Here is a 12,232-nt window from a genome sequence, read left to right on the forward strand (position 1 = left end):
CAATACAAACTTTGTGTTACTTGATATTTGCACTGGTTCTGCTCACCTCAGCAGCATTATGTGACAGCCCAGACTAATTAATTTGTCACCACGAACCAAAGCTAAGATTATGCACGAAACCAGCACTTAAAGGACAAGAGGGAAGAGTAAATCATTTTATTATTATCTAGAGCTGAAAAAAGAGAGTTTCTGAATCATGGTCTAGCTTTCGAGTAGTCTGGACAAAGCTTCATAGTTTCTTTCAATAAATTCCCACATCACAAATAACAAATGGTGACACATCTTTAGCAAAGTTGACCATACCCAATTCTAAGTTCACCAAAACCAAAGAACAACACGAGGACAGAGAGCATCCCGCTGCTCATCACTTCCAAGGGCACAAAGAGGCAGCCTCAGGAGCTACCAATCTCCTGGCCTCACCTGAGCACAATGGACTAAAACCACAGGTACCTTGGCATTGCCTTTTTACCAAAACCATACGCACTAATGACAGGATGGAAGAAAACAGCACTACTGCCTCTCATCACCATTTCCTCCAACCTCCATCACTTTCTGCAGGCAGGCTCTTCACTTATTTTGCCTGTTTTTATATTTCTTCTCCGTTTTCCATCTTCCTGCTACTGAAGCCTTTGTTCACCCCTATTTTCCATGATTTTAGTCTCCTCTCATGTTATTTTTTTCTAGTGGTTTTCAACAGCTCATATGTTTTTAAGGTATGATTCATGTAATAATGAGGATTGCTCCTGATTTCAGCCAACAGCAACCAGGAATATGTATAAACATTCTGCTTTTGTTCTCAATAGCAAGCCAAAAAAATCAGGTGAAATTTAACAAGGTTTCAAGCTGAAATCCACATCAAGCATGCATATCACTAGTGCCTCGTCTGTATTCTGTGGTTGTGGAGACCTGGCTTTCAACCTCTAACCCGTTCTATTTGAGCCTTTCAACCTTCCCTCAAATTTCAGCAAGTCTCTTTTCTTTACACTCATGGAGTGTCTTACCCCAGAATTTATTTCCTACTTCCTTTTCCTTAGTAAATTACATATATACATACACAGAAACACCTAGGTTGGCAAAGACCTTCAAGATCATCTAGTCCAACCATCAGCCTGACCTTCCTAGTCCCATCACTACACCATGTCCCTCAGTACCACGCCCACACGTCTCCTAAATGCCCCTAGGGATGGGGACTCCACCGTTGCCCTGGGCAGCTCATTCCAGTGTACAGGCCACCTGCGGAGCCAGGCTGAGTGAATGAAGCCACAGCAGGTGCAAGCAATGCTGAGGGCCCACAGCAAACCCAGAACAGGATTCAGCAACCTGGGGCCTCGCAGGGAGACTTGCAGCAGGTGAAGTACAGTCAGCATCAGCCTGGGCTTGTGAACAGCCCTAACACCCCTAGCAGCTGCAGGTTGAAAATTAGATCAGATATGGGATTAGGGTTTCTTAGAGTCCTTGGCTGAAAATGCCACCATCTGCGGAGAGAGCCAAAGAAGTAGCATACAGTAAATATTCCGGCTAATTTCAATAGGCCTTAGAACATACACTTTTCTAATACTGTAACAAAGAACAAAAGAATTTGCCTCTCAGAAATGGCTGAAGCAAAGTCTTAACTAACAGCCAGACCACAGTTTGAAATAATTCAGCATAAAATTAACACATCAATGTTCTATCTGACGTCTTCCACCTGTTCAGGTCTTGCTATCCTTGGCTCCTGACCTCAGCAGCTGTACTCCAGTAATTCTGGCTTCAAAATTGCCTGGGCAATGTCTCTCCAACTGAGGAAAAAATTGCCTTTGCTTTGCCACTGGTGTGTATGGGGAGACACAGCAGTGTGGGACTTTAAGCAGCAGAACTGTTTTGAAACAGTTGCCGACGTAATCGTGGAAAGAAGTTGGTCTCCCATGGCATTTTTGAATTGTGAACTTCCAGTTGTGCACCAGTACTGAAAATCTGAAAGAGCAATTTAGCAGCACTGTTTTGCCATCAACTCTCGGGCTGTGGTCATGCAAGCCCCTGCAATACTGAAGTCAAGGGATTTTTTCCATGCATTTCTCTGGTGCAGAATCAGAGCTCGTCTCAGCAACAGTTAGTTATTCCAATGCTTCAAGACTTTTGCAGGCAACTTCCTTGTTCTCAGTCCTTCAGGCCTACTTAGAGGGACAAGAAAGCTCTGCCTCCTTTCTTTCAGGATCCCTCCATGCCTTTGAAGTCCCCCTCGCCATTCTCCCCCAGGCCCCTCTGAAGTGCATCTCCTTGTTTCGCTCACCAGAAGCAAGAAGGGATGCAGGCTTCAAGCCAGGCGCATCCCCAAGCCCACGACAGGGGATCAGGCACCATCGGGGGAGATGGGCAGAGGCAAGACACAGCCTTATATACCCCATTAAATTAGTCATCCTATGCATTTTAAGAGTGTTAATTAAAATAATAAGCCTTTTTTTACTCAGGCAGGTAAGAGTCACCCTTTATTGTAGTTGAGCTGGTGTTTTTTACCTTGTGCTTCATGCTCAGCCACATTCTGCTGAACTTAACAAAGGAGTATTGTGCACAATGTGTCAGAGCACAGGGGGACGGAGAAAGAGGCACGCCTTCTCATCAGTTTTTGATTGTGAAATACAGTGTAATGGACCCTCATTAATTCAATTCATGCTGGTAAGACCAACACTGAATTATTAAATTATTGTGAACAAGTTCCAGAACAAATAGCATAAAAGGATTCTTAACTGCAAAGTATACTTTGCTCATTTGTGTTGACAGCTGTAACATAACTATAATTATTTATTATACTCTGTAAATTACAATCTTTTTTTTTTTTTAATATGAACCTTCTACATAGCACCAGCCATTGCACTTCTGTTGAACAATGTTCAAACCTGTTTTTAATTGCTTTTCATGAATTCTTAAGTGAGAAAATTAGCTGAGTTGTTCTGGCATACGTAACAAAGGCACTGACATAGTAAAAAAAAAAAAAAGGAATAATTTGTGCCAATTTTCTCATTTTTATTAGGAAAATCTCTTATACGAGATACTTCATGACACACTTTTTCCATAAGACGGAAGGGTCTGGAGGGGGAGAGAAGATACTGGGGTGTTAATAAGCTTGTTATTAGCCTGATGGCAAAAAGTTTATACCTATTTATACTACAAGGCCTACCAAGGGAATCTGCAAACTCAGATGGGAAGACAGTACTTAGCAGTAAGCAATACTTCATTAGCATTTCAATGGATATGTTACTATCTTCCCCCCCCCTTTTTTTATTCGATGGCAATACGTAAGTATCACTCAGACAAAGATATAATTTGAATTCTTTCTGCACTTCTAGTATGACAATAAATCAAAAACACACCTGAATCTGGCTTGGACCAGAACAGCACAGTTGAAAGAATGGTACAAAACCAGTGTCAAGCCACCATCCTAGTCTAGAGTTGAAGAAAGGTTACCTCACACCTTGCAATTGAGGCTGGTATCACCCAGGGGAATCAGTAAAACTCAACCATGCGTCTTAGGAAGGGTAGCAGTTATATATTTGCATGTCTTTTGGGAGAAATGGCTAATTAGGGAATGGCACATTGTACAGTGAACCTGTTGTTAAGAACTGCCATTGTATTTCAGACAACGAAGACCAAAACATTGGCAGCACTAAAGGAAGAAATGCAAATCATTATGCTTCAATGTCCTTGAGTGTAGTGCTTTTTATGGCTTGCTATCCTTACTTTAAGGAGCCAGAATCGACTCTTTTGGAAGGAACAGGTTTAGTCAAAACACAGCATTTCTTTTTCAGGTGATGTTAGAAAATAGGCCTATGCAAGTCTTACCACCTTCAAATGAGAATGAAATCTATGCTGTTTAATTATACTTCTATACAACCCAGCAGCCCCCTGACTACAACCAAGCCATTTTTATGGTGCATGCATATAAAACACCGCACCGTAGCCCAGCAATCCAGTGCTGTAACTAGTTACATAAAACTGTTGCAATTGTCTATCAGGTGCATGTTAGCACTGAACACAGCAGGCCCCTCCAAAAGCAATACTCCCCCCTCCGACAGAAGTGAAGCACTGATCAAAGCAGTTTCTAGAGAAATTCCAGTGGACTCAGGTTACTATATAATGTCTGATGCTGCTTAAGAGCAAAAATACAAGGAAAGAAGTCTCCTTTTCCCTGGAAATTTTTGAATATTAAAAAACAAACAAGCAAGCAAAGCCCTTCCCCATCTCTAGGCTGTCAGACAGAGAGAGCTGCCAGGAGGCAGACAATAGCAGGGAAATGGGCTGGAACCTGGAAAGGTTACATGCTACATTTATTTCCTTAAGGCAGGATCAGCTTTACCTACATCACTCTGACAATTGACTAACTTATCCTTAAAGGCCCTTAAGGATGAAACGTCACCTGGAAATATAACTATGTTCGCTCCATCACTCGGATGGCGAACAGAAACGCGAAACAATCTCAGACCTCTGCAAAATTGCCTGTTTGGGAGTGAATTGGTCGCAACTGGAAGGAACTTTTCCAGCTTTAATATGTTTTACTTTGTGTCACTGAATCCAGCCTTCCCTCCTCCCACGTTCATTACATTATATCAAGAATCATACCAGATGTTAAGAGAGGAAACATCTACTGCATCTAATTTTCTTCTGAAATACAGTGATAGATTAACTTGGTGTAAGGTCTTTGTTCTCCATCAGATTGCTTTTTTCTACGAGTCTTCAAACAGCCTGTTTTTCTCTAACATTTCTGTAGTAAAGGAAGACAAGCCAACTGGTCTACTGCTTCTTCAGCTTTCACTCTCCTTGGGTGGAAAAAGAAAACTGAGGGGAAAAGAAAACAAAAACCACGAAGGAGAGCGTGAGCAGCATGCCCCTTTTCTCTGCCCACCTTCCTTGACCTTTACCAAACCTCAGCTAGCTACTGAAATGAGAAATTCCAGAAATACGTATTATTCCCCAAAGCAAACCCTCCTCCTACACAAGCTGCTACCACACAGACGAATCTCTGGCTCAGATTGTAAGCCATTGCATACTATTTTCTATTTGAAGTTATGTGCACCTGCTAAGGCTGGATGGTACCCTCTGCAAGTAGAATACGGCCAACATTGAACAGAAAAGGATTTCTGGTGTGGATGGATGTGCCTTCACCAACATGCTGGATTGCTTTACGTCACCTTCTCTAAACTACCTCCCCTCAACTCGATTTTAAAATCTACAATACCATCCACCTTTCTACCTTCCTTTTAGGTGTCATGCAACCTGAAATGGTCTGTACTGGGGCACTTCATGTGCAATGCATCTTTTGTCATATCCATTTTATTTCACTTCTGTGTACATAAGCAGTGCTTGCACTGCTTGTCAAAGGCTTTTAATTGTATGTATTTTAAGATGCTTTAAAAGAAAAACGCAAGTCTGACAGAAGCAGTAATGACTGTTTTTTCACTTCAACAGAGCACTCTATCATACTTAACACCCACTGGAGTATTTGCAGGCTTTGGAAGAAGAGGGCCTAGATGTTATTGTACTAATGTAAGATATTTGTCATTGTGAAGGTCAGCAATTCTTTCTACATTACTGAAAAATACCACAGACTGTACATAATCATATGCTTTGTTATAGAGCATTTTCTAATTGTCATAATATTCTATTGTCTGCTCCAGGATGAGTAAGGAAAACTAATATCCCTGTCTCTTACAGATACATCAAATACAAGCTTTTTAGTCAGCATATACAACTGCAAATCATTGTGCTCTAAGGTCCATTGAAAGACGGTACCATTTGCAGTGCTTTTACAGCTTAGCATGTAGAGAAGAGGTGAATTACTGTTGAGTGTGTTCCTGAAAAGACAGACAACCAACACTTTTCCTTTTGTCAATGAAAATACAGTAGTTGTAGTATTTCTCTTTGCATGATGACAAAAATATTAAACTTTGAGCTTTAAATTCCTGCTTTGAGGGATTTCTCCAGGCTTAGTGCAACAAAAACTTAGACTCATTTTGCAGACACTTTTCTTCTTTAATTTTCTATAATTCCTGTTCCAGCTCTGAGTGATTCAAAACAGCAATGTGCTTCTGAAGAAAGGCACACGTATTTTTTCTGTACTTATTGCTAACAAGTAATTCCAAGATATTCAAGAGATTAGTGAATATGGACTACGTGCAATTTAATGAGTAATAACTTGCAAAAAGAAAATCTTACATTTCCGAAAAACATGCTGCATAAACAGAATGTTTCATTTACTATTAATATTGAGGAATACAGAAAGAGTTTCATTATGGAATATATTGGGTTGTAGATACTGTAGATACTTCCTGAATAAATGTGTTACTTTACTTAGAGTATCATACTTAGATATAGATACTTTGAGTATTTCTAAATTTTTAGAGTATTTATACTTATTAATAATTATTTTAGAATTACCTAAAATAATAAAAAATCCAAATACACTCAAGTATTTTCCACAGACATCAGCAGACTGGCACAGACTCTTATGCCTGCAGAATTTGTCCCCTTGAAAAGATACTCCATCATCATCACCAGATGTTTTTCCTCACAAGATTCTGGGATCCGTGACTTTCCTGTGCACGTCCCCACATTAAGGAAACATTCTTTCTGAAGTGTCTCCATTGCTGTCTGGCTATCTCCCTGAAGGGCACATACTTTGCCCAGTATAAGCACATTATTACTGTTGAGTTCTTGAGAGTGAAACTTGTAAGAAAAATACCCCTAAGCCCAGAGAAACCCAGGAACCCCTAGAGGAACACTAGTCACAAGCCAACGTTGGCCACAGGAGCTGACCGCAATGAAAAGAAGGAAGTGAAATTGAAATAATTTTCTTAAATGTTAAATTTTAAACCTATACCTTCAGAAACAAACTCCAAGCGAATATATTACCACCAAATGTAATTAGAGACCATAACTTCACTGATAGCTACATATAAATACAGTATAACAGAATCATCTACAAAATTTGATAAAAAATGATTTGATTTAAAAATAAACAAATAGATAAATAAGGAGATGCCTTTTCTCCTCTAAATACAGTTTTTCACTCTCCTTTTCAGAGGAATTTCAGCCTACTTTCTAAAGAAAAAAGTCATCAAGCTCTAGAATGGATAGATATTAATTGGGAAGATAGGCAATGCTCATGTATAAGACAATGAATAATATAGTTTAAGAAAAAAAAAAAAGCTATTACCTGGATCTGAAACTGAACTTCTCAGACTCAAGAAGCTAAAACCAAATGTGTGCAGCATTTGACTTTTTCCCTGCCTCTTTCAGAAAGGCTGAAAAGAGATTACAATAATGTTGAACATATATGTCACATGTGAAAACAAATTTTTCAACAGAGAATTACGTGACACCATTACATGTTATTTCCAATACTTTCAAACTATCAAAATGAAAAGTCAGTCACACTATTAGTTCAGATAAATTGAGAGACTTTCCTCTACGTTTGTTTTTTTTGTTTTTGTTTTTCATTTTTGCATTCGGTATGTACATATTCACTGACACTTCTGGACACATTTTAATGCAACACTTTAAAACTAATATCAGAAATATAAAAATATGGCCAAGTAGTGAAAACGCTGTTCATACAATAGCATTCTCCAACTTTTCTCCAACTTGCTGCCAAAGAAAAAAAGGTTTGTTTGTTTTTAAGAAGTACAGTGCATGCTTCCAGGAAACCAAGAAACCAGAGTCAATGGTCTGACGACTAGTATACCGTAAATATTTTTGTTTTCTTCCTTTGGAAACTATCTGCTTTCTCAACATAGTAATGAGGCATATATTTCAGAAATCTTTATAAAAATGCACATGCACTCATATGTATATATACAGTCAGATTATAGAAATTTGTTTTCTGTGTTGGACTGACTTTGCATGTATATGCTCTAAAGAACTAGCAACGGTTCAGACAGCTCCCAGTCAGACAGTAACCTGGTGCGCTGCACTCCATATAACATAGCCCTGCTTACACACGTCAGATGCTGTTCCGAGAGTTTGTCCTCCTGCCTGAAGGTCAAGCCCTTTCAAGCTACAAATGGCCAGTACAGCCTGTCAGCGCACCAACACCAGCCATGAAAAGTTCCCATCTGCTGCTCCAACCACCCCATACCCAACCTCCCCAAATAATTCATTTCTAACAGGAATCAATTCTTACGCAGGAGCACAGAAAATAATATCATCAAGTGCAAGTGTTAGAATGCTTGCTTCTTTCACTGAATCCAGAGTAATTTCTAGGCCTCTGTAGCTTTGTATTGTAGCATGAAAGCATGTCACAAGGAGCTGGATCTACTGTTGTGACGCTGCAGGGCATAGGATGAAGCTGTAGGGAGAAACAACAAAGGAGAAGAGCTACCAGATGGCAACCACGGACTTAGGACACTGCCAGCTATCCCCTCCAGCATATTTTACGTACTGATGGGTACAGTCACTTACAAAATTGCCAATACAACACGTCTGCCTACACTCACCTATGAAATGAGTAGAGGTCGAATTTTACCATCACATGAATTTCTAACGAATCTTGTCTAGATTCTTTTTTGTGATGTGGCACTACTTTATCTTACTGCATAATTTGACAGAATTCATCTAACGAACATGACATACAAATCTTGAGTACAAGCTGAAAGAGAAGTAATTACAGAAAAGAAAGCCTAAAATATGGAAGGATACAGTAATATATTCAACCCTGGAAGAAAGAGTAACTTGCATGCCAAGAAGTTATAAGGCAGCTTGAGAATGCAAACTGGCAATCAGCATCAAATACTTAATGGGATCAGAGTTTATAAAAGCTGCATACTTACGGGTAGGTCACATCTTCCTTACAAGGTATGTTAGACACAAATTATAAGGAGAAAAACTTTTTTTCTTTTGTAAAATCTTTTAAAAAGGGCTGTATCCATTTTCTGAAATTCTCCCAAAAACATGTGAAGAACCTTTATAAGCCTTTCTGTACCACTTAAAAAAAAATATTTTTTCCCCTTTTTTCATTTCCTTTTTTTCTTTTTTCTTTCCTCTTTTCCCCATTTCTTTAAAGGAACAGGACTGCACAGTTTGTATTTAAATAAGCAATTAGACATTACAGAAAAAGATATTTCAAACAATATCCATCACAGATGAAGCTCGAAATCTTTCAACACCATTAGACTTGTTTGCAGGAGTTCAAAAGATTTCATTCATCCCCAGATGTTGAGAGGGGTCGTGGAATAAACAGACTCATTGGATTTCATGTAACTACAGAGCATACAGTAATTCTGATTCTCAGTCAGTCCAAATTGTTATTACTCAATTTACTTAATTTGAACCAAGGTAACTTACGTCAACTGGGGATATGGTCTAGAACCTATTTCACCTGAACTGAAGCAGAAGCTTTTTCTAAATGCTTTAAGACAGAAAAAAATTACTTTTTTTTTTTTTTTGATCAGAAAGAATGTTTTACAATAAATAAATCCATGAACGTAAGCATATACATTCTGCTTTTTGCCACGCAAGGAAATACGGTAAAGAACAACGATTTATTGGCTTCTGGAGTGCAGAGAGTTACGTGGAAAGCCTTCGGGTTTTCTTAGGACACATACAGTCACCAAGCAGTCAGGGAGGCTGACGAATCGTACTCAGCTCTGGCACCAAAGCTGCACCATACAGCGGCATTCAGCACCGCAAAGAAGCACAAATGATCTGTGACAGCACTCTAAATATCAGCATGCAAATAAGACACCCTGAGCAACCCTCTCCGCTTCCAGATTTGCCACGTTGATTACAGCCTGAAAAAATTCTTTAGAAAGTAGGCCGGGTTCTCAGCTGAACTTGGCCACAAGCACACACACAATCTGTCAGGGATCAGCAGCACAAAGAAGCATAGTCTCTTGGGTGTACAGCCGGGCATTCATGAAGCCTGCAAAGAGCACAAGGTATCGGGCTTTAAAAATAGCCAAAACAAGAAGCTGCACCACAATCACAGCTACTTGAGTATAATTACCCCAATGGAGAGATGCCAAATTTGAGATTAGAACTCCTTGTAACAAAGCATTTGTTTTACTATATGTTAAAATTAATATAGGTGCAGAAGTGACATAAAAGTCTCATGATGGCACACGACGAGCTGGATTATCTGATATCCTAAGAAAATTTACAGATGTAGAGGAAGGAGATTGATCAAGAATCCCTGTCCTAGATGCAACATGAACCCCCACATCGCAGACAGCCCAGTCAAGGTGCTGCAGTTCACCTGCTAGCAGCACCCTGTCATACAGCACCTGTAAGCTCACCACCTCAAAGACATCCCTGACAACAAAGATTGCACAACTTCTCAAGCAATATTTCCAGTTATCTAAAGAAAGGAGATGGAAAAAATATTTTGCTGCAATCAGTCTTTAAGCCATTTCCCTGGCACTGTACAATCTTCTGAATTTCAGAACATGCCAAGCAGCATCATTTCTTTTTCGTGGCTCTAGTATCTTTGAAAGAGCCCTCAGATAATGAGTCATGAGTCACTCTAGACATCTACAATCCATTATACCAGTACTGTTCGCTGATGTCCCTTATGCTTTAAAAATGCATTAGCGGAAAAATGTTTATTCCCACCCTCAACCCGACTGACCTTTGAGATGATGAGGTTTCTCTAAACCATAAGCTTCATAACGCCTCTTCTACACTGCCTGTCACATGTCAGAATTCAAAGCTCTGTACTTCTAAAGAGGTCTCCTGGGAAGATCAAAAGCCCATCCCCTGCTTCTGTAGCAAATATTAATACATATCTAAAATCTCATTTCGACTCTGAAGACAAACGTTAACAAACGTTTTTGTTCTCCAGTTGAGAATAGCAGAGACAAACAGGCATCAGACTACTCAGTATTTACTACCATTACTGTGAACTTGCGGAAAATGGTGCCCTTGTCCTGACAAGTTTCATTTAAGGTCACTGAAGGTAGCTTGTTAAAAAACACCAAAAAAGCTGTTGAGATTCTAGAGGCAAAGCGTGTGAAATTGAAAATCCATCCTTAAAACAAAATTGTTTACAAGATCTTGCTAACTCGCCTCTAATGCCAAAAGCATAGCACCATATCAGCACGTCCAGCTTTTAGAAAAGTCCTGCTCGCTCAGGAGTGTAGCATCTGTCCCCTCTGCACTCCACACCAGCTCTGTGACACGAGTGTTTCAGAAAAAACATTTGCTCCTTTTGCAAACAGTGATGAGCTGGAGAAACAAGGAAATGAGCACAATCCACACAAAATCTGTTGCAAACCAAAAGGGTTAATTTCCATGAACTTTTCTCCTTAAAAGAAAAAACAATGAAGTACAATGGGAAAGCAAAAAGTCTTTTTCATGCCTCTAATTCAACAAAACTACTGAGCACAGCAAATACGTAATCTTAAAATAAAACTAATGACAATGTGTCTATTCACAGGCTTATAATTAAGCTTATTCTTTAGTGCTCTGTCAAATCCTTGATGAATGAGCAAATAAAATATAAGGAAAAATGTGTACTGTCGTAATAAATTATGTTGCTAGAAAAAATATAAATATTAAGTTAAAGATTCTCTGTATCAGAGAGAGTTCCCAAACTTTTTTTTGTTAAATTCTGGCCAATTTTACTTAATCTGAAGTTAAAAAAAAAAAAAAAAAAGCCTTCCAATAAAAATGCTTTGCTTTTTACCTTCTGCCAAATCTGTTCCAGCAGCTTAAGACTTCGACTTTCTTTGATGTGCTTGCACTGATGATAGCTTAAGAAAGTCAAGAAAGTCTCTTAGCAGAAGTATTAGGCAATTAATAACGTTTTATCTTGTTCTTTTCACATAAAAAGGTGAACATGAGTTAAAAGGGTGGAAAACACAATATTACAACAGCACACTTACCACATTCTGTAGTTGATAAGAACCTCTAAAATTAGGTCTTATTAATGTTCTTTTTCTTTCTAAGTTCCAGTTCCATCATTTACATGATTCCTGTTCACTTTCTAATATAGGACAAATAACATTTACTACCTTAAATACGTACTCTAACAAAGTCTATTCAACACCTGTTCAAGTTTTGATCTGTTACTCATGCAAACAGTTGTTCTTAAAACACAAATCTCTATTTGAACTGCTTCAACTGGTGAGACTGATTCAGTTCATGTCATCTGCAGATTTCTGCGCTGCAGGTTTTCCAAACACGTGAAATCATCTGTACAAGGAAGCAAAAAGAGATTTAGGCTTTGGAACGCTTAATAACTCCACAGAATTTAGGACCTCTTATT

The 12,232-nt window shown here is 38.9% G+C and overlaps 1 protein-coding gene across 2 annotated transcripts in view; it reads right to left on the reverse strand.

Moving 5' to 3' along the window:
- FRMPD4 (FERM and PDZ domain containing 4) overlaps window positions 1–12,232 on the reverse strand; it is a 311,895-nt gene that overhangs the window by 223,939 nt on the left and 75,724 nt on the right. The window lies entirely within an intron of this gene.

Source organism: Anser anser (assembly GCF_964211835.1).
Source record: "Anser anser genome assembly, chromosome: 1".
Lineage (NCBI taxonomy): Eukaryota > Metazoa > Chordata > Aves > Anseriformes > Anatidae > Anser > Anser anser.